We start from the raw sequence: 26,067 nt of genomic DNA, 5'->3' as shown, positions 1-26,067 counted from the left end.
CACCACTTTATAGTTCAAATTGGGGAGAATAAATACAGTAAATGGACAAAAGTACAAAGATTCACAAAATGTTTAGGGGTATGCATCTCCCCTGAAAAAAGCACTGGATGCTAAAGCAAATGCCAAACACACCATGATATCTGGTTGAGAGACAATGGGTTCTATTGTCATTATGGACCCAATAACAATGAAGGGTATTTTGGGTCCTAAGGTAAAGGTAAAGGGACCCCTGACCATTAGGTCCAGTCGTGACCGACTCTGGGGTTTCTGCGCTCATCTCGCTTTATTGGCTGAGGGAGCCGGCATACAGCTTCTGGGTCATGCGGCCAGCATGACTAAGCTGCTTCTGGCTAACCAGAGCAGCACACAGAAATGCTGTTTACCTTCCCGCCAGAGCAGTACCTATTTATCTACTTGCACTTTGACGTGCTTTCAAACTGCTAGGTGGGCAGGAGCAGGGACCAAGCACAGGGAGCTCACCCCGTCACGGGGATTTGAACCGCTGACCTTCTGATTAGCAAGTCCTAGGCTCTGCGGTTTAACCCACAGCGCCACCCGTATCCCATATTTTGGGTCCTAGTCCTACAATAATATAGTCCTACAGCTTCTGTTGTCCAATGAAATTGTTGGAGTTTATTGATTTTCCCTGGTTGTAACTGGAAGGCTGTTTGGTGGGCAGCACTTGTATCAACTCCAGATTCAATTCAGAGACTGAGCTTAACATGAATAACCCACTGGGTTCGCAACAATAAAGGGACTCAAATATTTACAACAGATAGGGACCTGGAAGTTTAAAGGATGCTTCAAAAGATGGAAATGCATTTTATGTTGTTTGAGATAGAGCCATCTCTGAATTGCACTTCAAAAAAATTGCATGCATCTTTAAGGAGCATTTGCAAGGGCATAGATAATTGTGTGCAGTGTTTAAATGTAGACAGTGCATGCTCACTAGTAAACTTTCATCATCTTGAATAATTTAAGACAATATGTGCATTATTATCTCATTGCAAGTTAAAGAGAAAATTTGAGAAATGAGTAGATCCCTGCTTGGGGCTGATGACTGTGTAATGCTCTGAATGATTAGAGGTGTTCTTTGGGGAATCCGTGAGGAGTTATTCTTGTATATTTATCAGAAACTGGGGTTATTAAAGATGCTGCTTTCTCTCTCTATAAAGCTGCAGAAAAACAGGAGCCCCGGAAAACGAATGCAGGAGTATTTGCTAATGTTTCAGAAAATGGAATTATTAACCATGACACACTGACACACAGAGGCTTCTAGATGTTGCCAACTGTTCAGTCCACCTTGAAATTATGTTTATTTGCTTAAGTTGTTTTTTTGTTTCATATTCTTTGGAAGAGGGAATTTCTCTATGCTTGAACCCAAAATTACTTAGGCTGTGTCCTTTTTACTGCTGTTTGTGATACCGCGGCAGCGGCAACAGCAGCACACACAGTTGCTAGCTAGGTAGCTTATTATTGTGGTCACACTCCAGCACACAGCTTACTTGTTGGAACTTTCCAGAAATATTGCACTGCAGTCATTTTCCTCGCCGTTATGCTAATGGAATCAGGAAAATCAATTGTCCTTAAGGAACAGGGGAATGAGATGTGCTGTAAATGCCACAGGATGAGTGATTGGTTGATTGCAGGGATGGTGATTCAAACGCGTCTCATCTCTACATTATCCTGATGAATTTTTATGGCCCTGCCTTTTCTCTCTCTTCTTCTTCTATAGCTGTGGAGGAAGGTTTATGGCTTGCAGCTTTTTAGTTGATTGAATGCAGCTGGCATTGTTGCAGTGCAGAACAAATAGGTGCTTTTTCTTTATGGCCTTAAAAAAATAGATGGAAGTAATTGCACACCAACATTTTTGCAACAAAAGCATTATTTTTTCTTTAAAAAAAATTGCAGATATTTTATGAAATTATATGGGTTCTCTTTGCTGCTAGGGAAAAAAAAACATAGCAGAAGAAAAGGTAAAAATTCTAAAGGATCATGACACCATTATATATGGGAAAGATAGCTGATGTTCTTTAATTAATTAATTTTCATGTGTTGTTTTCTACTAACAAACAAACAAAGGTTCTCCAACCTTATCATGTGTGGGTTTGCCCTTAGTATTTTTCTGTAACTATTTCAGTCATTATAGGCAAGGTAGTAAAGATATGTGATTCAACTCAAATCATAATAACCCATATTGCATACTGTACCTGGTATTATAGGGTGGAATTAAATAACACAGGTGATTGACTTTATGAGGGCTGCTGACAGCTTAAGCAGGGCATCCAGGCTCCTTCTATTTGGGTCAAATTAAATTGCTGATAATCTATTCTTCTATTCATTTCTTTGTACACCACATGTGATGCTTGGGCTGCACATAAGAAATCTCTGTTTTTAGGAAGAAGTCCTTATGTAAGAAGTCTTCTTCTCTGCTTCACATAGCATTCCTATCTGTAATAGCCTTTTCTTTCTTTCTTTCTTTTTTTTTTTGAGGTGGCAGTATTTTCTGACCCAATTTCCAGCTGTGATGTGTTCATAGCTTTGGACTTCCTGTGGCAATATTTTGTCTTCACCTGAATTTATTATTATTATTTAGTAAATTTAAATACTGCCCTTCATCTGAGGATCACAATAGAAAAACACAAAAATACACAACAGAATAACAAACAAAACATTAACAATACTTCAGCATTATTGAAGTGAGAATCCAGAGGCTGGCACATTCCAGGATTGCCTCTCATACACACATGTACTGGACTCTAGGGCTTCTGATGGACCAAACTGCTAAGAAAGGTACTTACCACTATGTGGGCTAATATTATCAGTGGTTATTTCTCATACTGAGGCGCACAATGTATTTTCTGTGATCCATGAGCATAGATGCTTGCTTCCTCCCAGATTTAGAGGCATGAAAATCTCATGGCTGTACCCTCCTATAAAGTGAGAGAGCTTCCTGAGAATAAGGAATTATGTGGACACTGTACATCTTCTTTTTGTCAGTTGTTCAATAACAAGCAGAGGGGGTTTGTTTCCAATGGGCCCATCCTGCATATAAATCTTTCTCCCATGCGCCATTAATACATCCATAGCTTTGTGTGAGATAATTCTGGTTTGTGAGAGAGAAACCATTTACTTCTATAACAGTCACATCATGAATGATGATTGCAATGAGCATGGCACTCGGATTTCTGATCGAACCTGCAAATAACACAGTATTTATGTTTAGGTTGGAACTCTTTTTGGTCAACATTTATTCATTCATTCATTTATTTATTTCAAATTATTTCTATCTTTTCACCTAAGTAAAACCTCTTTCTTTCTTTCTTTCTCTCTACACTCCCCCCCCCCATATAGCAAATAAAAACACAGCAGCTCTAAAACTATTTACCTATGAAAAAGGTAGAGATCATTTTTATAATTCCTACCAGAACTAAAAGTAAAGAAATAACTAGGCAAAAGCTGTTGCAAGGAAGGCAAAAGATCATGGGTAGAAACCACTTAGGTAGGCCTTCTCTAGTCATATTAATCTCCTGTACACCTCTCATTAATTTGGATGAGACTTCTTTGGTGGAATGCTTCTGATATATTGAGTTCCAGACTTTATTTCAAGAAAATTCTACTATCATAAAACACGGGGGAGGGGGGAAGAAGCACTGCAATAGCTGTCCTAATTATCTACTCTCTAAATCAGTGGTGGCACCATCGACTTAATTTCTTCCTGGTGGTGGGTGCGGGGGACAGAGAGAGACACAGACAGAGAGAGAAGGTGTGGCCCACAAACTTTTGGTTCTGACTCCACCCAATTTAGCCCAAGCCCACTCACCTTTGGCTCTAGCAGATTCACCCTAGGGAGTGTGCCCCTTGACAGAAAAAAAAAGTTGCCCACCCCTCTTCTAAATAGTCCCAAAGCCAAATGGATTTGCACCATGATCCCAATTATGTTTACCCAGTCCCAGTAAATTCAGTAAGACTTCCTTCCAATTAAGTATACAGGATTGCATCCTTAAACTTGTAAAAGCATGCAAACAAAAAGGTGCTAGGAGGCCCCCTCTTGCTTTGTCAACTGTTTCTCAATGACTTGTAGGGTTAGTAATTCACTGCTTTCATAAATTAATGGTGCTATAAGAATGTAAGTACTGCCTTGCTGGTCCATCTAGTTCAGCATATGGTTGCCAACAGCAACCAGAGAGATATTTCTGGAAGCTTAATTTCATAAGCAGATCATGAAGGCAACAGCCACACCGTATTCCTGGTTCCTAGTATCTGGTAACTCCAAAGGCTACAACATCCAAGTCTTGAGTTTTCATTTGCCTATTAATAGGCCTATGCTCTATGAATTTGTCACCACTTGTGGCATGACTGTGGCTGTATACAATGTTACCCACACCCCAATCTCTCAGGGTCGAGAGACTTATGGAGTACGAGCACATATCCTGAGTTTGGTTTCCTTGAATGAAACTGGTCTCATGCCTGAAGAGGAAAAGCCTGTCCTTTTCTTTTGGAAGCACCACTAGCTAGTCATTTCTCTGGCAACACATCTGGATTGGGTCAGCTTTTTAGCCATGCAAAAATATGCTTAACAAACTTGGTCAGAGTTTTGCCATTTCAGTAGTTCCTTCTACTACAGAATTTCATCTTACAAATTAAGCTACAGGCATGGATGAAATGGTTAGAAAAACACTGGGGCCTAATTTGAATAGTAGAATGACTGGTATCTGGTGAGCGGGGCTTTTGTGTTCTGCTCCAGAATCAGCCCCTCCCTTCAAGTGTTCAGTTAAGTTCAGTTAGAGAGACCAACTGTCATTCTTGCTTCTTGCCTCATGATGTTGTTTTAGTTTCTCTCAGACAGTTTGTTATTGTGTTACAATTTTCTTTATTATTAAAGCTTTGTTTGACATACACATGAGCCACTTACTTTGCTGAAAGAAAAGAAACTCTGCTGAAAAATGGTGGAATACCCTGAACTCGGTAAGTGAGGGCATATTCCTAGTCTGACAGGAAGATTTATTTTTTAAATCACCCCACCCTCCACATATCCAGAGTAACTGCCCAGGCCTATAAAACTTTTTTATTCTCAAGCCTCCCAGGCAGTAGGAAAAAGAAACTCAAATAATTCACATTTGTATATCTGAAAGCTGCAAATGTTTTGGATTGGTTTTACATGCATCGCTCAGATTTAAAACTGTATTCCAAGGACTGGACTTGATTCTTACTTCATAAAACATTTTAACCGTTGGCTTTTAATTTTGTATTATGGTATAATAAAAAAAGAATTCCCTGGATGTCTAGACCCAGGTTTGGGGTAACGACTCTTTGTTGAGAGAGCCCCAGCAGAGATTTAAAATCATAAAACGTGCAGCAAAGTAAAGTGTGGAAATATACGCTGTTAGACCTTTAAAACATTCCCTTCTGAATTGCTTCCAAAGTTTCCCACTTCCCTTAACATAGAAAGGGACCACACGTTTGGTAATTTACTTACAAGCTTTGCTTACAAACTCTTCAAAAGTCAGATTAATGTGTTTTTCCATACAGCAGCAAGAAAAGACAGGCAGTTTAACTTATTTTTAACATGATAAGGGTTTCTAAATTATTTGTATAGAAACACAAGGATGGCTTGCTGAAGCCATGCAGTCTAAGCTTCGAGTATCCAGCTCAGACCACCTTATTGATAGAGTTCATCTTGTGGAAGTGAGAGAACAAAGAGTTTGGTAACCCTTCCTCCCAATGTAATGGGCTGTGACCTAGCTAAGTTTGGAGGACTGGTTATTCTATGGTCTTAACTCCATTCATGCATTAATTAGGTTAATCATGTTGGTTATACAGGGTGTCTCCTTAAAAAGAGGCCCCGTGAATACAGAGTACACATGTTCCACAGGGCCTCTTTTAAAAGACTCACCCTGTATAAGGCTACATATATCCTACAATAACTTTGAATCATATTTTCTTTGCATAAAACATACACTGGGAAACTATCAACGTAGGTGAAATAAATGGCACACATAGCTTGTGTTTCTATGATTCTGAACCATCATCAGCAATACTCTGGAAAGCAGCACAGGTGAATGCTCTTCAGGCTTACCTTAGGAGAGACAATAATATCATGCTTTTTATTCTGCCAGATCAGATGACACATAGGATATTGATGACACTAACAGTTGTAAGGATATGGGAAATTATTTTTTTCTCTTTCATTTTGCTATGCCTTCCCCAACACAATCTTATGTTTCTTCTGTTTTCTGTCAGAAAATGATGCTAAGGGGAAAATAGTATTTTATAATTTTATTATTTGCTGGTTTTCAACCTGTTGTTGTTGTGTGTGTATAAAATCTACTATGGACTATCAAGAAAAGCTTATGGTGGTGGTGAATTTAAAGAAATAAATATTTTTTAAATGTAAAATGTTCATTTAGACAAAGGGACCTTTTAAAAACAAAGCACGTTATCTATCCAAAAGTTATGCACTTTCGTATTTCATCAATTTCAAAATTAAGAGTTCAACACATGAGGAAGATACCTGCATGTGATTAATCTCTTCCATTGAAATATGTAGGTTAGGGCCAAACAACACATTCTGCAGGAGATCTACAGTTGATCTCCTAACTCCTCTGCCCCCAGCTCTCCCTGAAATGCTGTCATGGCAGGCTGTCAATTTGTTCAGAGCAGTGGTAGGCAGGAGGAGGGAAGAGGTATAACCTCCAGAGGTGTTTCTCTGAACAAAATGGCATCCCTTCACTACTTTACTTTGTCAATGCAGCAAGCTGCTTCGCCTGCAAGTCAGACAGTACCTTAACCTTGAATGGTTTGGACCCATATTTCCTATAGGTAAGACTGAGCAGTTAACCTCCCCCCCCCCCCACCGGTAAAACAGTGGTTTCTGTACTCTAGGCTGCAGACTTTTGTAGGGATATTGTACCACACTAATGCTGTGTGATTAAGAATAGAGCAACTGATTATAACTGAGTTGTGCTGGTGCTAGGCAGCATCCTATGACATTTGAAAGTATCTCATTAGCAGTTTATGAGCAGAGGGCTGTATGTATCCAGTGTGCCTACATGTGGTGCCATTCAGCAGAGTATCTGAGAGAAAATCTTGTTTCCCGAGAATCTTTGTTTTCCTTTCTTTTTAAATCAAACATATGTCTGGCCCTCATTCCCATGAACAAAGGTTTTTAACTGTGAAAGACAAACGACACACCATGTGGTAACTTTTGTGTGTGTGTGGGATGCACCACTTCAGACAACAAATGGAAGGATTGCCTGATCAAATGCTCCACCGTAGGAAAACTCCAAGCAACATCCTGCACAGAGAAAACCCAGCCAGAGGAAAGGAGTCTAGGAAAGAGGTTGACAAAACTTATTATTACTTGGTTCAGAATATGAATTATAGCTCATAATGCTTCCCTGTATTGCAAATTGAGCAGCATTTCTCCCAAAATTCATCCCAACCTCATGGTTTGGAAGTGTGCAGGGTTCACAGTGGACTTTGGAAGCTTATTCCATTCATCCAAATCTTTATTACGGTCATAGATCAGCAGAAGGTAAAAGCACCTCCATATGTAAATAAAACATGTTAGAAGGGCAATAGAGTAACTGCAGAAATAGAGGATACACATACTCATATTCTTACAGTAGACAAGCATAAGATAAAAGCACACAAAACATGTAAATCAAACATTCAGTTTTAGAGCTGCTGTGTGGCACATACCACCCTCTGACGTATGTCAACCATAGCAATACAATATCTGGCCACTGAATGTGTTATATCAGGATTTATATCTTGGAGCAGTAAGGAGATATAAAGCTTATTGGAGGAAGCATTTGAATCTCATGTTCACAATCATGTAATAAAAAGTGCATTGAACTTTTCAAAGTTTCGAATGGACTCACAAGAAACGGGTTTGTTCATTTTGGAAAACAACTTAAATTATCCGAGATCATTTTGAACTGAGCTGTGGGGAGTTTTTATATCTCTAGAACTAAGGCAGCCTCCCCCCGCCCCATGAGATGGACAAACATTCAAATATGCAACCCAAATATGTATTAGTGGTTTACCATGCAATGAGCAAATTGTCTTGCCAAGGCCCACAGTTTAAGGCTAATCTTATAATGTACATAATTGATTCTTTAAAAAGGCATTATTGTTGTGGATTGCCAAGGGCTTGTGTTAGTGAGGTCGGTAAAGTATCATGCTTGATTTTGCAGACTTTTCATGTGGCTATTTTTACACAGAATGCAACCATCGTGTCTTGAAAGGCAAATGAACTAGATTCATGAGAGGGACATTGATTTTTTTTTTTTGGGGGGGGTACTCAGTTTTAAAATACATCTAAATGCAAAAGATCAGCTAGATATCTACTTTCTTCTTCTTCTTCTTCTTGTCACCCAGTATCTGAGATTGTTATGCATATCCTGGTACATTAAATCACAGTAGCAGAGAGAAGCATGGTGATAGATCTTGCTGTGCATATTTAATATAATACACCATGTCAGCAGAATTTGCATTAATTATCAAGGGGGTAACGACAACCGATTAGATTTCCTTCCCCCCAAAAGTTGCATAGACTTGGTCAATGTGTGTATTATAAATGTACAATAAACCTGATCATGTGATTTGTTGAATCAGGATTTACCATATGTAAAGCTAGGTGTATATTACTGTGGAGGAAGGGAATGTGCATGTGCAGAATCAATGCAATGGACAAAATGAAATCAGATTGGCTTTGCAGGCTTAAGGTGTCTGTTGTGCTCCGCTTAGCTGGAAACAATTGGCTTTTGCAATTGTATCCTACTCTTCTTCTCATGAGCTAACAGGGGCATCCACAGGGTGGCCTCCCATCCAGATATAGCAAGGCCTAAGCCACCAGAACTGAAGCAGGTGCCTTCAGACCATTCTTACAACTATTAGTGCAACTTCATCTGCACTTCGGAAGACATGGATTGGATCAAATAGACACTAAGAACACTACTGCTACTTCATTTTTTCACCTGTAAATATGGATAATGCATCACAGGGTAGAGGAGACAATTCACCCCCCAAAATATGACTCTTTGATTGGAATGTATTTGTGGATCTGCATTTTCCTGTTCTAGCCAGTCATGACCTACATGTGTGAATCATCAGTTGAGGTCACCTTTGCAAGCTTCAGAGGCTGGTTTATATGTGGCCTTTTCAATAGGTTCTGGTATAGCATTTTCCATATACATGAAAACATGGTAAATACGTGACAAGTGACATGATCTCAGATTTCCTATGGCTACATGTCATGTGTTTATATTATGGAAACCTGTCTGCTGCAGTGACATGTTAGAGACTTCACCATGCACAATGTTACATACCTCTGTTGTGTTTTTGTGTCTTTCCTTTCTCACTTTTTCTAAACTAAAAAGCCCCGAGCACTGCAATCTTTCCTCACAGGAGAGTTGCTTTAGCCCTTTGATTATTTCCTGGAATCTCTTCCAGCTCTACAATATACTTTCTGAAGTGTAGCAACCTGAACTGTACACAACATTCCCAGTATGACTGCACTGTAGCTTTGTGTAAAGGCATTGTAATCACAATAGTTTTACTTTTGATCTTTTCTCTAAAGATATCTAACATGAAGTTTGTCTTTTGGCCTTTTCCACAACTACAGTACTGCATACTGGGCCAACATTTTCACTGAGCTGCTCAAGGTAACCTCATGAACCATCTCCTAGCCAGTCATTGCTAACTCAAACCCCCATTAGCATGTTTGAAATTCGGATTCATGTATTTTTTTATTTCAGGAGTTGATAGACTCCTTTCTATTTCCACTTCTCTTTCACCTCACCTTCCTAGGAAACCACCTAAATAAAGAAAAAAATTAGGTGTGTCAGTTGTGGCTCTGCAAAATGACTTTATTTTTGCTTGCTATATGCAATTCAGTTTTCCTGTGCCATTTCCATTGTCACTGTAGTCCAGCATAAGGGGCCCTGACTTTGGAAGAGAACAAGCCAGGATTGTCACAAATGGCATTGAATTGATGTACTAAATGGCTGAATCTTTTTATTGCACTATGTGTTCCTTCCCCCTGTTTTTGTCTCTTTTCTTTCTCCTTTGTTATCTTCAGCTGCATCAATTTAATTGCTACTTTTTAAGCTAAAAGTCTGATAAATGGAAGTATTTTTTTTTAAAAAAATGTGAGTTCATCCTGTATATATTGCAGATGTCAACCAACATGGCAAAGCATAATAGCCACATGGCAATTAAGAAATAGTGGTGGAATGTTCAGACAAAAGCAAGAACAATTCTTTGTTAAAGGTATTTAAAGTGTTGCACTAGTAAGTCATTGTGAGTATGGCAGTGGTTTAACACAGACAAAAAAAAAAGGAGATTAAGAAGCAACCTTTCACACCGCTGACCATGTATAAAATCCACAGAAGTTAAAAAAACCAAAACACCACCTGCTCAAAACCAGTGGCAGGATTGCACCATGAAGCCTCTGAAGAAAAGGTACCGGTATTTGTATTAATCTAAAGGAATCCACTAGAGGGTGCAAGTGAGTAAATTATATCCTGCATGCAAATGTGCTAAAATGAAAAATTGCTTTTTGTCATGAAGCAGTTCCTAGAGTGAAATATGAAATGTACTAACCTTCTATACCTGAATTGCCTGGGGGATCTCCAACACATTTGGATAATCAGAGGTTCGTGCAAAAGGAAAAGCTGTTTGCCCAGGGTTACGTTAACACGGGTCTGCATAGAGGATGCATTGTGAGCACCCCTCTCACCTGTTAGTTCTGCTCACTTGCCAACTTTGGGTTGCAATCCTGCATGCAGCTCAACAACACATGTCAGTCCCATTGAAATAAATGAATCTTAAGCACGTGCAGCTGTGTGGCAATTCCCCCCCCCCCAGGGGGGAGGATCTGGCAAAAAAATCAATCAATCAATCAATCAATCAATCACATAAAGCGCAATCTGTACTGTTGCTCATAACATGGATGTCCACAACTGGAAAATGGAGCAGAACCATTGTATTGTGACAAAACCCACATTAGCTGATTTTTTTAAAATGTCAGTGCTGGGATGGTGAAATAGCATGTAAGATCTACCCTACGGCATCAGTGCCATATTATACTTGCATAATATACTGGAGTCAGTGTGCAAGACTGGCAGAGCTGTAGCAATGCTGGTGCTGTTAGCGGGACTGCCCAAGTTGTGCTCTGAAGATTCAAAATATGTGTTGGTGTTGGTGTTGTTTTAAAAAAGTCGTATTATATCTGGACAAAGAGAGTTGCACTTAAAAAAAAGAAGACCTGCTCTAGATAATCAGTAGGCAAGATGCATCGAGGAAGATCATGTTGCCATTTTAACAGCATTCCCCTTTTCTGCATTTACAATGCTCAGTTTCTGTGCTATATTCTGATAGTAACTGTAGGTTACGTTTAGATCTTTATTTTAATATAGGGGAAATGATTCAACCGGATACTTCTTAATTAACAATAAAAACCCATCTATGAACAATCACAGTATAATGACATTCTTAGCTGAAGGAAATTTACAGATGTGTGCAGCTTCTGCCAATACAATAACAGCTAGCATTAAGCCAAAGAGTTTACTGTAGGAAGCATTCTAGCAAGAGAAACCATTTTATGTAGAAATGCAGCAGATCACCCCCACCTCCTGCTCCTAAAGCAGAGATGGGCAAACTGTGTCCCTCCAGATGTTCTGTACTACAGCTCCAACAAGTTCCATCCAGCATGATCAACGGTCAGTGATGATGGGAGTTGTAGTCCAATAACATCTGGAATGCCACAAGTTCTGCGTCTAAAAAACAATCCAGTCTTTGAAGAAACCAGGAAGGACACATTCACAATAAATTCACATAAAATGATTTTGCCTGTTTGAAAAGTCTTTGCTTAATGCTATTTATTATTGTTTTCAATGGACTTAAATGTGCCAAATGCTGTGTGCTGGATTAGGACCAATGAATTAGCTTTACCCTCTGATTTAGCTAGCCAATTCCATAACTAAGCATACAGTCATCTGGCCCATAACAAGCAGTCCTTGTTTAGCATAAGCCTTCTTCTACCACTTTAACACCTATGGCTTCTCCCAAAGAATCCCAAAGTTTACCCTTCACAGAGCTACAATTTCCAGCACTCATAACAAACTGCTGTTTCTAAGATTCTTTGGGGGGAAGCTATGACTGTTAAAAATGGTATAAGAGGAATTTAAATATTTGGTGCAGATGCTACCTGCGTCCATAGACAAAAACCTAGTATGTTTACTCAGAAGTAAGCCCTACTGTTTCTAACAGTCCTTACTCTCTAGTAAACATGCTTAGTGGGACTTTGGGGGTGTGTATGTTGTGGCTGATTTTATTATGCATGCATTGTGGTATATGGTACAAAGTGCATGAATTGAATTAATATGCTGTTAATACTAAGGCAGGTTTGATTAGTGTCAAGACAGGATAGAGATGACCATTGGACAAGACACACAACTTCCAGTCTCATAACAATACAGTCTGGTGCCCTCCACATGTTTGAGCTCCAACTTTCACAGTCCCAGTCAGTATATGCTGGCTAGGGTTGATGGGAAGGTTACTCACGAGAACTAGAAATTGGGATATTTTCCCTCCTGTAGTCATCTTGACGATGATGCTCAACCACTATGGTCTCATGCTTTAATAATACACTATCTTAGGCATCTGAGCTACTGAACAACCATTAAGAAGCTTTAAAACTTACAGACATCCCTGCTTGCTCCCCTGAATTGGCAGAGGAACAACAAAGCAACAAAGCATAGCTAGCACGTTACATTAATTCTGTGTTATCTTTAGGTATGTGTAGATACTCTAGAGGTAAACTGGCTTTCAGTTACCACAAATAACCTCTTCTTTCTCCCTTTGGGCCGTCACAAGGCATGAAAACCATGAGTGGAAAGGTCATGGGTGGAAAAAAGGGGAGAGGGAAGAATGAATGTATGCTTTTATGCCATGCGATGGACCAAAGGAAGAAAGAAGTGGTGGTTATGTTGTGCATTCTAATATCATTTATTCTGTTGCCTTGCTTCCTTCAAGTTAATGAAGTTTCCTCCAAAATATGATAGAAATTTGTTCCTGGTATGCTAATGGTATGGTTTTGGTGGGTCAGTGATGCCTCACTGAAATATTTGTTGTAGTGGTTTTGTTCCACCAGCTAATCCATCATGTGGTCCATTTTGGTTAAAATGGTTGAGATCTCTGTGGTCCAAGATAAGCTAGAGACAGGCAGGTCATTTATGGGTCTTTAACCTCCCTTAAATTGATTAGGTGACAGCTACCATATAGACTACTAGCCATTTATAGCACAACAGCTCCCTTCAGTTAACAATAGATTCAAGAAGAAAGATGTAGTGCAGACATTAGATGCCATGATAAGGACAGATCCTGTTCAGTATTACAAATAGTGACCCATATACTAGTGAGGCAAAGCAGTTGATAGGCACACCTTCTTCAGGGCTGTGGACTGCAGGGTTTGCACAAAGGAAAATGGCTTCTTTTCAAGCATCAACAGCACCAGATGGTGCCTTTTGTAGCACAGCCAGTATGGCCTGGGCTGAAACAATCAAGAGAATGAAAGCTGCTTGCAGCTCCTGGCACCTCAATTCCATGGTATTTGGATTTGTCTAAAATAAACTGACAATGAGACAAATAGACCCAATATTATGGAACACATTAATAATGTGTTCTGTTAAATAATTTTTTTTTTTTGAAAAAGTGAATTGTTAAGCCTATTAATAACTGCTAAATGACAGAAAAAAACCAGCTCCAACTATTATGTGGCCATATGGCTATGTGGAGAAATTAACATTTGCCACCAAAATGTCATATATCTTTTGCCCATCCTGAGGCTAAATTTAATAAACTCACTGTCACCAGCCCTATCACGAAGTTTGTGAAGGAAGAACATGCTGGTTTTCTTTTGGTTGAAACTTGCAGTAGAAATGACTTTGTTGAGAGCTTCCATGTTGATGATCTCAGAGAAGCGCTCAAATGGGACAGGCCCAAGACGCACCAGACTCCACATCCTGTTTCCTACAGTGGACAATCTCTTATACTATTGCTCCCTAGCAGTTGGTATTCAGCGACATACGCCTTCTAAACCTCAGAGCAGCCATGTCAGCTAGTTGCTGTCACCGCATCTTCTGGTACCAAATTCCACACTTTTATTATGTGTTTTGTGGGGGGCCCTGCTAGGGGCGCATTGGAAGATGGCCGACAATACCATCTCTCCAGCTCATATGAGGTAATTAAGAGGCTAATATGGGAGTAATCAGCCTCCCGAGTTTTCCCAGGGGGAATGGGAAAACACTGCCTCGTCTGTGGTTGCTTATAAATCACCTCCAAGTTTGAAAGAAGGAGGGGGTGAGGGCACTAGATGGAAAGCCCTTGTGTGAGTTTTTTTCGCTCTCCCGGACACTACAGTGGTGCCTCGCAAGACGAAAAGAATCCGTTCCGTGAGTCTCTTCGTCTAGCGGTTTTTTCGTCTTGTGAAGCAAGCCCATTAGCGGATTAGCGGATTAGCGCTATTAGCGGTTTAGCGGCTATTAGCGGCTATTAAAGGCTTAAGGGATTAGCGGATTAGCTGCTAAAAGGCTATTAGCAGCTTAGTGCCTTAGAAAAAGGGGGTGGGGAGCGAAAAAAACCCCCCAGGAATCGCAAGACATTTTCGTCTTGCGAAGCAAGCCCATAGAGAAATTCGTCCTGCGAAGCACCTCCAAAACGGAAAACCCTTTCGTCTAGCGGGTTTTCCGTCTTGCGAGGCATTCATCTTGCAGGGCACCACTGTACTTCTGATCGTGACCTGGTTGCAGGAGCTCAAGATAAATAATTAGAGAACAGCAAATGCACATGTTTTGAGTGAAGAAAGGGAGTATTGATTGCTAACTGAATCGACCTCTGTGAAGCTGAGCGACGGGTTGGACTGAACAGGAAAATATATCAAAGAAGACTACATCAAAGATGTCGGTATGTCGGAATGGGGCGGAAAGCGGGGAAAAAACTTTTCTTTTTTTCCTCTATGTGATTACCTAACAACCCCCCTAAGAAGAACTGTTGCAATGACCGATAACAAGTGAGATGGAATGATGAACTGTGTGGAAATGAACCATTAACTAAAGGCTTTGCTTTGTGGAAGATCTGGAAAGGAAATAGAAGGCTTTTGGGATGACGCAGTTCTAAAAGAGAACTGCCATGACAAGACAGGCTCTGTTGCAGGATTGACGGTCAAGAGGGGGAGGAGGCTACGGCTTTGTTATCATATTTGACTCTGCGTTTGATCTGGCCGAACCCCCTGAAAAGATTGATGTCGGAGCAACAGGTCTGGGAAAGTTAATGAGCAGACGCTGAGACTGTATTTTATGGAAATGTTTAAATGGCGTCTGCCATCTGAATACGACTTTTGGATTAATGTGAAAATCCACACAGGACTATAACAACATTTGTTTCAACTTGCTTGTGGAGACTTTCAGAGGTTATAAAGAAAGGGAAAAAATACGATAACAACAAGAAAATTGAAAGATGATTTGTAAAGGAAAACAATAAAGAGATGAATGGACAGAACTGTGAACATCAAAGCAGCAGAAATAAGAGATGATTGGACCCTTTCTGAGCTCAAAGCATGGGTACCCCCAACAAAAATTTAAAATTCGGTTTTGTAATTTGGAACTAATGTGATTTGATTGGTTTGTTAATAAAAATTATTTTTTAAAAAATATTATGTGTTTTGTGAAGAAATCTTTCCTTTTATCCTTCATCTCCTGCTAATTTATTTCATTTGATGATCCTGAGTTATATGCTTTCCCGAAACTCACCACATCCCCATCTCAGTGACCACACTGCTGCTGTAGTGACGGGGGCACCACTGCCTCAGAACCTATCAAAAGCCACCACTGTTCTAAACTAATAATTCCCAAATACATTAGATTGTTCTGGGGTAAATTTTTGAATACAGAAAACAAAAATAAAAATGAGGGAAATATAGGAGTCTGAAACAGTTCGGCCTTTCTTTTTAGAATAATGTCATTCAGTCCTCTGAATAAATTGAGAGCCCCCCTAAACAGACTTAGGACTCAGCTATACAGCTTCAAATAAAAAGTTTTAAGTGTGTTGTGAAGGGCAATATACAAAAGTGACACTAGGTGATGATGGTGAGCTATGGCAAATTCAATATATTTTTCAAAACGTTTTTTTATAAAAGCATTTTCACAGTGTTTTTTATATGTGTGTAGATTCCACCTTTGTCTTCCCGGTGAAAGTAAACCATATCAGTACCACAGAAAACTGTAAGGGGTGTTCTTTGCTTGAATGATAGGGCAGCTAAGTTGAACATGATGCAAGAGTCATGTTCCACAGAAGGCCCTCGGCGCTGGATCTCAGTGTCCGGGCAGAAGATCATGGGAGATACTGCTCTGAGGAGTTTCACTAGAGCAATATCCTGTTATATTCCAGAACACATTATGGATTTATACCAACATCTTCAAATGAGCAGAGCATTCTGCTGCAGAGCATTGTGTTGCCAAGATACATAGGTTACATTATGTACGTTACTGGTGAGAAAAGAAGGGTCATATAATAGACTCTTCCATTGTAGTGCCTTGCTGAGATGGCATTTCAGAGTAGATGTTCATTGTAGGAGATTGACTGTGATTTTCAGGACAAAGCCAACATAGAGATGGGAGACAGATTTTGAACAAAATTCTGAGAATGAAGAAGCCATTTTGTCTGGAGCAAGCTAATTGGAAAGCTGTTTCTTGTGAGATAGGGCTCTGGAGAAATGGTGATTTTGTACCTTTGGGAACTTTTCTCTCACTTTGGTCTGCCTTTTCCAGTATTATTGAATGCTTTCTAGGCACTTTCCTCTTTAGGTAATGCACTTAGATTTGTAATTATAAAAGAGAAGTTCATTATCAATTCATATGAAAATATTGTGTTTGTGCTGTTTTTTAAAAAGATATAATCACAGCATGACCATTTAGAGAAAACAAAGGATATGACAGTTCCCCACACAGAACAGATTACTCACCTATAAACAGATGGATCCTCATGGATCTTTCCCCCACTCACTAAAGATCAGTAAGAAGACATCAGTTTTTGTATTTGTCACATGCAGAGGTGTTTCCACTCCACTGCGGTTCATCGTCTGCTGAAAACTTCTGTGTCAAAATTACTTAACATACATAACTAATTATGTAAATTATGTCAGCATGACTCTATTCCACACTATTCATCTCAGTGTAAAGGAATGGGAAGCTAAAGGGGTGATGCAATCAATTACAAATTGTTTGCAGATGGAAAGCAAGAACATTAGTGAATACTGATCATATTCCCTGCAATGATTTCTGTTCCAAACAAGGGATAAATAAACGAACATTGGCACTTTCTGCTCCTATTTCTGTTTTCATTTGACTTATCCAAAATACCTACTCTTTACCTCCATGTGTGCACATGAGCACAGGCATCAGCAAGGCAGTGTGGAGAATGGATGGTTATGTGCACCTCCTGCATTGCACATCTTTCCCTTGGATGGAGCTTGCATAACTTTACTGAGCAGAAGAAGAGGGTCACATGAGGACTTGGGAAAAAGTGGCAGCAGGGTTCAGTTGAGTCCTATGGGGATTGCTCTGTGCAGGGACATGGGATGTACATAGCAATACCGTATTTACTCTAATGTAATGCACACTTTTTTTTGCCAAATCGCATCATGAAAATTAGGGTGTGCATTAGATTCGATGGCACATTTACATTCACTAGCAAATCCTTTTTTGGTTTCAAGGTTTTCAAAATGGAAGTGTGCATTAGATTCAATGGCACATTAGATTTGTGTAAATACGGTAGATTGCATCCCTGAATATCCCTTGAATGTAGATTTTTAAAAGAAACATTAGCTAGAACTTTTGAAAAAATAATATTGTCTTACTAATACAATTTAAGAGCATTTATATATATTTTCCACTTCACCATCTGCACTGTCTCTACCCCCTCCTTGCACAGTGTCCAAATCCAAGCCTAAATTACTCATGCGTTTTCAGATTCTTTTGACAAAGGAGGAAAAACATTTTTGTATGTCAAAAAATGACTTATTTAAGGGCAATTTGTGACACGCCCACCCACCCCTTGGCATTTGTGTACCTGTTTTGAATCATGAAGCCCTGTGCTTGTTCAAGTGACCTTGCCATGCCTCCCATCAGTACATGATGACATACAGTATACTATTTACTATAAAGCATTTTGTTGGCTTTCGCCATCTCATGCATCACAGTGCAACGTCAGCCCATTTGCTACATGGCATCTGATTTGGCACAGAGATCCATTTACAGAACTGTTGCCAAAGATGGAGGCAGAAGCAGCAACAGCTTTGGCAGCTCATGGGCAGCTTGACTGGAAATGTAGTTGGCGATGAGGGAAGGATCTGGCCTTTTTTGATAATTTGCTGAATGTGATCTGATGATGATGAAGTCTACCCAACTGAAATTGCAAATTTTAGTATGACAAATGGAACCATGAAAATTTGGCACAGCCTCTTGAGTTTACGCCACCATTTAAAGATTGTAGAGCATTTTAGAAAGCCGTTTAGAGACTTTAGACTGAGCAACCTACAGGGAATCGTTGGCTTCTGTGCAACTGGGGAGGCAGAGGTGCTGCAGGAGACTCACCCTCTGAATCAGAGGAACGTTGCAAGACTGTGGCGTCTGGCCGGAAGAGCCCTAACTGAGGTCCTGGTGGTTCTCTCTCCACTCCCTGGAAGGATCCTGAACCTCATCCTCATCAGAGTCCTCTGCCATGTACTGCAGGATCCCCAAATTGTAGGTCATGACAGCATCAACTTGTTTACTAGGGACTGCATATCTACAGTGTGTGTGTTCTGTGTATTTTTTTTATGAATTGAATGTAGTTTTGTATGAATGTGTCAATTTTATAATGTATCTACGTCAATGATTTTAAATGCAAGGTCACCTGGAGAGTTTTGTTTAACAAACTACTAACAAGTCTAGCTAATAATAATAATGTATACAAATATAAGAGCAGTTATCCAGCCTTCTGCTGTTCCTACAACTTTTGAGTTTGGGGCAATTGCCTATGGCAGTGAAAAGCAAGGGTTCTTTGTTTTTGTTAGCAGGCCTTTGATATTGGGCATTTGTTGTGAAGACTTCCCCTGCTGTCATTTCCCAATGCTAGCATTATCTATTTCCTTTTGCTTTCTCTCAAATAGCTTCCATTTTCTCCTTCCAGAATCCTGGATGGTGTTTGGACACATAGACATTTGATAATGCCCTGTAGACTCTTGTAATAAGGGATATATGGTTTATGTCATCAAGACAAAAGAACAAGAAGGAATTAAATTGGATCTAAGAAGTGATTTGTTTTGCCAGAAAGGCAGTGTGAATTGGCAAGCAAAGACAATGATAGAGTGATTACCTATGAGGTTGGAAACATACTAATCAACCTGAGCAAAGCAGCCTCAGTTCAGGTTGATAATTATCAAGTGTTTGACCTCCTTGTTGACCTGGCCAAGGAAATAAATCTACACAAGTTGAAGGGGTGCAAAGGAGGAGACTACAACATTCAGCAGAGAAACAGGGCAGTTTGCAATTCAGAGGCACACAAGTAAAAGTGAATTGTTTAGAATAAATACTCCACAGTTAGAGGAATGAAAAAGTTAGGAATGGAGGGGGAGATGGAAGGAGGCAAAACAAGCAGCGGGAGGCAGGGAGGAGTGAAGGAGAAGTAGCAGTTTATGCACATCTCCTTGAAGACGGGGCTTCTAGTAATGGGGTTCAAACAGAGGAAGGTCTAACAGATAACATTTGAATTAATTCAACATGGAACAAGCAGCTGCACTGAAAGAATATATTGGTCTCATGGAACTGACAGATTTGTCTGGAAACTGGAGGTAAAAAAAACTACTACTCTCCATTGTGAAAAGATAATGGAATACAAAGCCGTTTCTTCAAAAGTGGCTTCAAAAGCTGCTCAAAAATACTGTTCATTATTATAGACATGCTCCTGTATTGTGAAAGAACAGCCTTTAAAAGACACGAACTTTTTCTGGGCCAACAGGAGAGAGAAACTGAAAAACAAATGGGACTGTGCCTTTCTTTTTAATGTAGACCCCAGGTCTACCTCTGCTTCCTGCTGCTGTTGCAGCTCCTCTTCTTCACAACTGCAAGGGAGTTGCTATTCCTGCCCCTCCCTCTCTTGTCAGCACCCCCAGGAACTGATCTGGCTGAGTGTAGGTGGCACCTGGCAGATGTTCTGCATGGACCCCAAAAGCTTTCTTGTCTGCCTCTGCCAGGCCAGCTGTACCTTGACTCCAACAAGTCACAGCTGGTGACTTAATAGACAGAAATGCAACCTGGACCATTGCTCCACTATCTCTGACATGGAGATCTCACAGGGAAAACTATACTTGAAGAAGCGGAATATTTACAGGTGCCAGTAAATTATGTTTACAGGGTGCCACAACTCCAGAAAGGGCTAGATTCTGTGATGTCTAATGGCTGGAAACTTGAGCAGCTACTAGCATCAGATCTTCCTGTCTCTGTGGGAGGGAAGCCCAGGCTGAATTTCTGTGTGTCACCATCCCTAAGGAGATGCATACTACTCCACATGGCATATGAGCCCAGTGAGAAGGGACACGATCTTGAAGGTGCGAGGCTCAAAGGTGTAATTGCTCCAGTGCTGAACATTGGAAAGCTTTTCTTTCCAATTGTTTCACAAATAATCTTGACAGTATGATTAAGTCACCGGTGTTAATGTGGATTGGAGCAGGTTGCTTGTCAATGCCTGTCTTGTCCTGCTGTGACAGGGTTTGTGTTGCCTCAGGTGTTGGCCTGTGCTGATCTTAACCCTACAAAGAATCAGCCCCACTCCAGGTCCTCCTGCTCAAGAGATGAAGCCTTTGGGCATGCAAAGGTGGCAGTTGGCTAAGCACAGTGCTTTAGGGATGCTCGATCATAGCAGCAGAGTCAGGCCATTGCTCCATCTAGGTAAGTATTGTCTACTTAAGGGATCTGCTTCGAGCATGCCCCAAACTTGGATCTTAGCGTGCAGGAATTCTTATTTTATACAATTTTTGTCATGTGACAAAGACACATTAGAGCAGAAGCAGCAAAGCAGGCTGGGAAGTGCTGGGACTGCACGATCATTTGGTCCTACTAAAGTTATTCAAGCCTAACTGCTAACTGTTGAGTCATTCTGACACGTGACTTAGCAACCAGTTTCACTTTGTGCTCTCTGTAAGATTTCAGTGAGAGTCTGTCTGCCTCAGCTGTGAACAGAGTCAGTATGTAATCTCAGTCAACCTGTTTGGAACCATGTTGTTTATAAAGAAGTTTATTTTAACTCAGTAACGCTTTTATTCTTTAAAACTCTGCATTATTAATTTACGCTGCGCGTCAATTCCCCGCCCCCCTTGAACCAACAATAAAGGCACCAACACATCTCCCATTGGTGGTTTATTCCGTTCTATGTTCACACTTTCCCCCTCCTGAAGGCATTTTGGTGTATAGTTTAGATGTGTATCCAGAGCCAGCTCTACCATTAGACAGAGTGAGGCAGGTGCATCAGGTGGATGATTCTGAGTGTCATGAAAGGGCAGCAAAAACTTATTAATTCATCATTATTCTGTTTTCTTCCAAGAAGCAGGAGATTTGTATCATTTTTCATTTTTGGTTTTTTGCCTCAGGTGCCTAAATAACCTGGCTGGCCTTAGGTATTATTATGCAACCTGATTTGTGTGTGACATTTGCTTTTCCACATCAGGAAGCAAAATGTCTTGGGCCAGCTCTGTGAGCAGCATATAGTATTTAAAAAGTAGAAATCAGTATCCCAAAGCATTTCCCTCTTGTACCAAAAGGCCTCCAGCAAGGATTGTCAAAGCATAGGTGGAGAATAATATTTTAAAAGCAAAGCCACATATACATTAATTATTAAAAGCAAATTAAAATATGGAACTCTTAAAACCTCACCATCCAGCTCAGCTCTGGCTATCAAGTGGCAGGGTGGAGAAGAAAACAATACTATGGCACATCTATTGTGGTGCAAGGCAAAATATTATAAAAACCAGAGTTTGGCATCCAGTATTATAAATGCCCCAAAGCAACTGGAACTGTAGAAGAGGCCCCTGGGAAATTGCAATGGCTTAGGTATAGCCAGAGTATGTGGAGTATGTATAAATAAATAAATAAATAACCTTCTAAAATTCACTGGGGTATAGAGTTAAATATTTATTTCAATGATATTTGAAGTGGATATATATATATATATATATATATATATATATATATATATGCACGCCTCTAGGGATAAAGCAAATAGCTCCATTTACTCTAACCGTTTGATTAAATTCCCAAAGTAGCAAAGTCACTGGGCAACACTAATAAAGTTTGTAGCTATGTAAGCTAAAATAATGATTAGCGTAATCAAGTCTAATGCTTCAAGGCATAAGTTGATCATCTGTGGAAATCAGGAAGAAAATTTTCTTCCCCCGTTCAGCAATGGATAATTTGCTTGGCATGTTCTGTAGCTTTTTATTTTACCGCCTTCCAAGCACCAGGTATTAGTTACCATTGTATTAATGTGGCTGGCCTCCCACTGATAAGAATAACTACAACAACAATATGTTGCATCAGAAATCATATTTAGCCTATGCTAATTGTGTTTCTAGAATGGGCAAACCAAAAGCTAACAAATGCCATTGCTGCAAATGCAAGTAGGAAATAAGACTCAGTACACTGGAGGATATGAACAGAATTACCTAGTTAATGCTGTCTTCATCCCCACCCATGATATGCTGTCAAGAACTAGTCTTCCCCTAGCTGATTCTCATACAGTATGTATCAGGGGAGTTGAGCCTGGTGCCTTCCAGACTCCAACTCCCATCATCCCTGACCATTGGCTATGCAAGCTGGAGCTGACAGGATTCCCTTCAGCGTCAGGCCTTTCAGAGAGCAACAGACACAGTTTGTCACTGGCTGCCTCTCCTTGGCTATCAGAAAGGGTATAAAAGGTAAAGGGACCCCTGACCTTTAGGTCCATTCGTGAGCAACTCTGGGGTTGCGGCGCTCATCTCGCTTTATTGGCATACAGCTTCCGGGTCATGTGGCCAGCATGACTAAGCCGCTTCTGGCAAACCAGAGCAGTGCACGGAAATGCCGTTTACCTTCCCGCCGGAGCGGTACCTATTTATCTACTTGCACTTTGATGTGCTTTTGAACTGTTAGGTTGGCAGGAGCAGGGACCAAGCAACGGGAGCTCACCCCGTTGCGGGGATTCGAACCGCTGACCTTCTGATTAGCAAGTCCTAGGCCCTTCAGAAAGGGTATAGCATTTATTAATTTGAAACATCTGCATAGCTATTGTACAGTTCAGAATGCAAAGCAGTGTACTACAATATGCATGTTCTCACAAAATCAAATAACATTGGCAGCCCCACCAGAGTAGGGGACCGCATCTGATGTGCTTCCCAAAGGGCAGCGATGTCAGACGGCCCTTTACTGCTTGAAGAGTTTTGGGATCAGATGTTACATCTTTAAAATCTCAGTATCTTTTGCTCCTCCTAAATCAGGCCACATTTAACACATTTGACTTTTGATCTCTAGCGTTCATGTTGAATACCAGCTGGGCTGTGTCTCACAGTATTATTCAGTTGACAGTAAAGCTTCTTTTAGCAAAAGGGGGAAGGAATTTCTGTCAGTTTCCCCTTCAGAGCCCTCCTATATCTATGGCAGAGTGCTGGGAGGTGGAGGGGGGGGGCTGCAATGGGAGAAGGAATCACTGGCAGTGGGTACCATCCTTCTTCTGCTGACAGAAGCCTTGTTGTCAGCTGAGCAACATGACTGGATATAACCCATTAACTATAGTATGGATTTTTTTTACAAGGATACTCAAAATTATTTTAAAATATCAAGTAAACTGGAGCTTGGGTCAGGGGTGGGAGAAATGTCGTTCCTCAATTGTTGAACCCCAGCTCTCAACAGCTACAGCCCAAACAACCCATGGTCAAGGACGACAGGACTTGTAGTCCAACAAAATTTGGAGGGCCACATACCTGGCTTAGACAATTTAAAGCGTCTAGATAAATAAACATGCTTTGGAATGGCAAGGAGCTTGCTATTAGGCGTGCCATTGCGAGCCCCTTCCTTGTCATTAGGAAGGGGCTTGCAAAGCTGGGTGCCACTACTGTAAAGCTGTCTCCTTTGTGGCTGAATAACCACAGAGAAGGCAATTGTAGAAAGACTTTGACAAAAGATAGTATGACATGGGCATCTGCTGGCAGCGGCCACTGCCATTATTTTCTGAAACCAAGCAGGCATATTTTGCAGGTACGTGGTTCAAGATAATTATCAGAATTGGGGAAAGTGCAATAAACCAGGCAAAAAAACACAACGGGGAGAGGAGGAGGATGATCTGGATTGTGAATCTGCTATAAAGAGAAAGTTTGTATGGCTACATGCTATTTTCAAGATAGAGAAACTATTGCGAATAAACCCTAGTTCCTATAAGGGCCTTTGAAAATTTAAAACTTTAGCCATTTTCTTTTCTTTTCTTTTCTTTTCTTTTCTTTTCTTTTCTTTTGTTGGAAATACACAACATATCAGTCCAATGGCCCATCTAACCCAGCATCCTGTTTTTACAGTGGCCAACCAGTTGCCGATGTGAAGCCCTTATGAAGGACCCTTGTGGAATGCACACTCCCCACTTGGATTCTAGCAAAATGGTATTCAGAGGCCACTTGTAAGTAAGAAAGGTTGCTTTCATTTTTCAGTGTGCAGAGTTGTTAGACCAAGGTTTGGCAGTAAATATAAAACTGCTGTATAATGATAGAAACAAATACCAGATCCTTCATTTTTTATTCTTATGTATGTGGTGTACACTAATGGACTAAATGCATTCTTAAATACTGCTGCCAATTCCTCCCCCCACTTTCAATGGGACGTTTATGACTGCCCTTTGTTTAAGTGCACATTAACAAATAATGATGTTTCAAGGGCTATTAAGATAATCATCTAAGTGCAGAAATGGCATTTGAGGCTATCGCATCTCAAAATGGCTGAACAGGATGTGATGGGTGCAGGCATCTTTGCACTCTAAAAGTTAGCAAGCATACCCAAAGGAAACAAAATGAGAACATTGGAAGCAATTTGTATGTTGTGCACAGAAGCTATCTACACCCTCCTAAAAGAGAGTGGAAGAAAGGCAGAAGAGTAAAAAGAGCACTGCTTTTAAAAAGAGCAGAAATAAAGAGAAGAAAAGAGTCCAGCTGATCTAAAATGAAAGGTGCAAAATGAAGGGGATGCAGAAATGAACCAGCTTCATAATGAGGCAAACTAAGTTGCTTTCCTCAGGCAGCAGCAGAAGAGGTGGTGGCAGCAGCCCTTCCCACTGCCTCCTGCCCTTCCCTCTCCAAGCTACATTTTGGGGTCAGGGCTGTGCTCAGACTCCGAGCTAAGATGCGCAATGTGTGGTCTATCCTTTCCTCCATTTTCTTCCACTGCGCTGCTTTGCCCTTTCCTTGGCTTCTTCCAGTTGTTTGAAAGGAGAGAGGAAAAGGGAGGGGGAGAGCAATATGGTGGTCACAAAACTAACAGCATGATTGCTGTGGCAAAAGAAGCATTATTGTTGGTGTGACGACATCCCCTATCTTGAATTACCTGGGGATGCTAGCTGCAGCAGAAATTGTGTGCCTGACTGCCATCATCACCTGCACAGACCACACTGTGTTTTGAGCTGGCCAGCTGCAGTGGCAGGAGCTGTGGTTCTTGTCTTGTATGATTGGTCAGCAGTCACCTGGTGATAGTAGTAGTATGCTTCGTTGTTCTCCCTGTGCTGATGAGTCAGCCCATTTACACCAGAAGTAGGTTAGCTGGTTAAACAACATTATTTTGGGTCAAATCAGGCCACAACTTTACTGATTACAGGTGTAAAGGTTTTGGCATAGGCATTGGGTATGACCATTGACAACCATCCCACTTGCTGGATGTACACCTTGTAGACATCAAGCAAAGGTGAGGGGGTCCTATGACATACATCAAGTAAGAACCCCAACTCTTTCCAGACCCC

The 26,067-nt window shown here is 40.6% G+C and overlaps 1 long non-coding RNA gene across 4 annotated transcripts in view; it reads left to right on the top strand.

The window, feature by feature from the left end:
- The first annotated feature begins 4,818 nt into the window (after nucleotides 1–4,818).
- LOC310680858 overlaps nucleotides 4,819–26,067 on the top strand; it is a 96,514-nt gene continuing 75,265 nt past the window's right edge. For 2 of the 4 annotated variants that reach the window (XR_014512991.1, XR_014512992.1), the window contains exons 1-2: nucleotides 4,819–4,968; nucleotides 24,644–24,741. This is a non-coding gene — a long non-coding RNA (uncharacterized lncRNA). Of the gene's footprint in view, nucleotides 4,969–20,068; nucleotides 20,654–21,224; nucleotides 21,290–24,643; nucleotides 24,742–26,067 lie in introns of those variants that run through there. The other 2 variants (XR_014512993.1, XR_014512994.1) reach the window with 2 other exon arrangements.

Source organism: Podarcis tiliguerta, assembly GCF_965153285.1.
Source record: "Podarcis tiliguerta genome assembly, chromosome: 6".
In the NCBI taxonomy this organism is placed as follows: domain Eukaryota; kingdom Metazoa; phylum Chordata; class Lepidosauria; order Squamata; family Lacertidae; genus Podarcis; species Podarcis tiliguerta.
The sequence above is the reverse complement of the archived record's forward strand: the minus strand, read 5'-3'. Positions and strand labels throughout refer to the sequence as shown.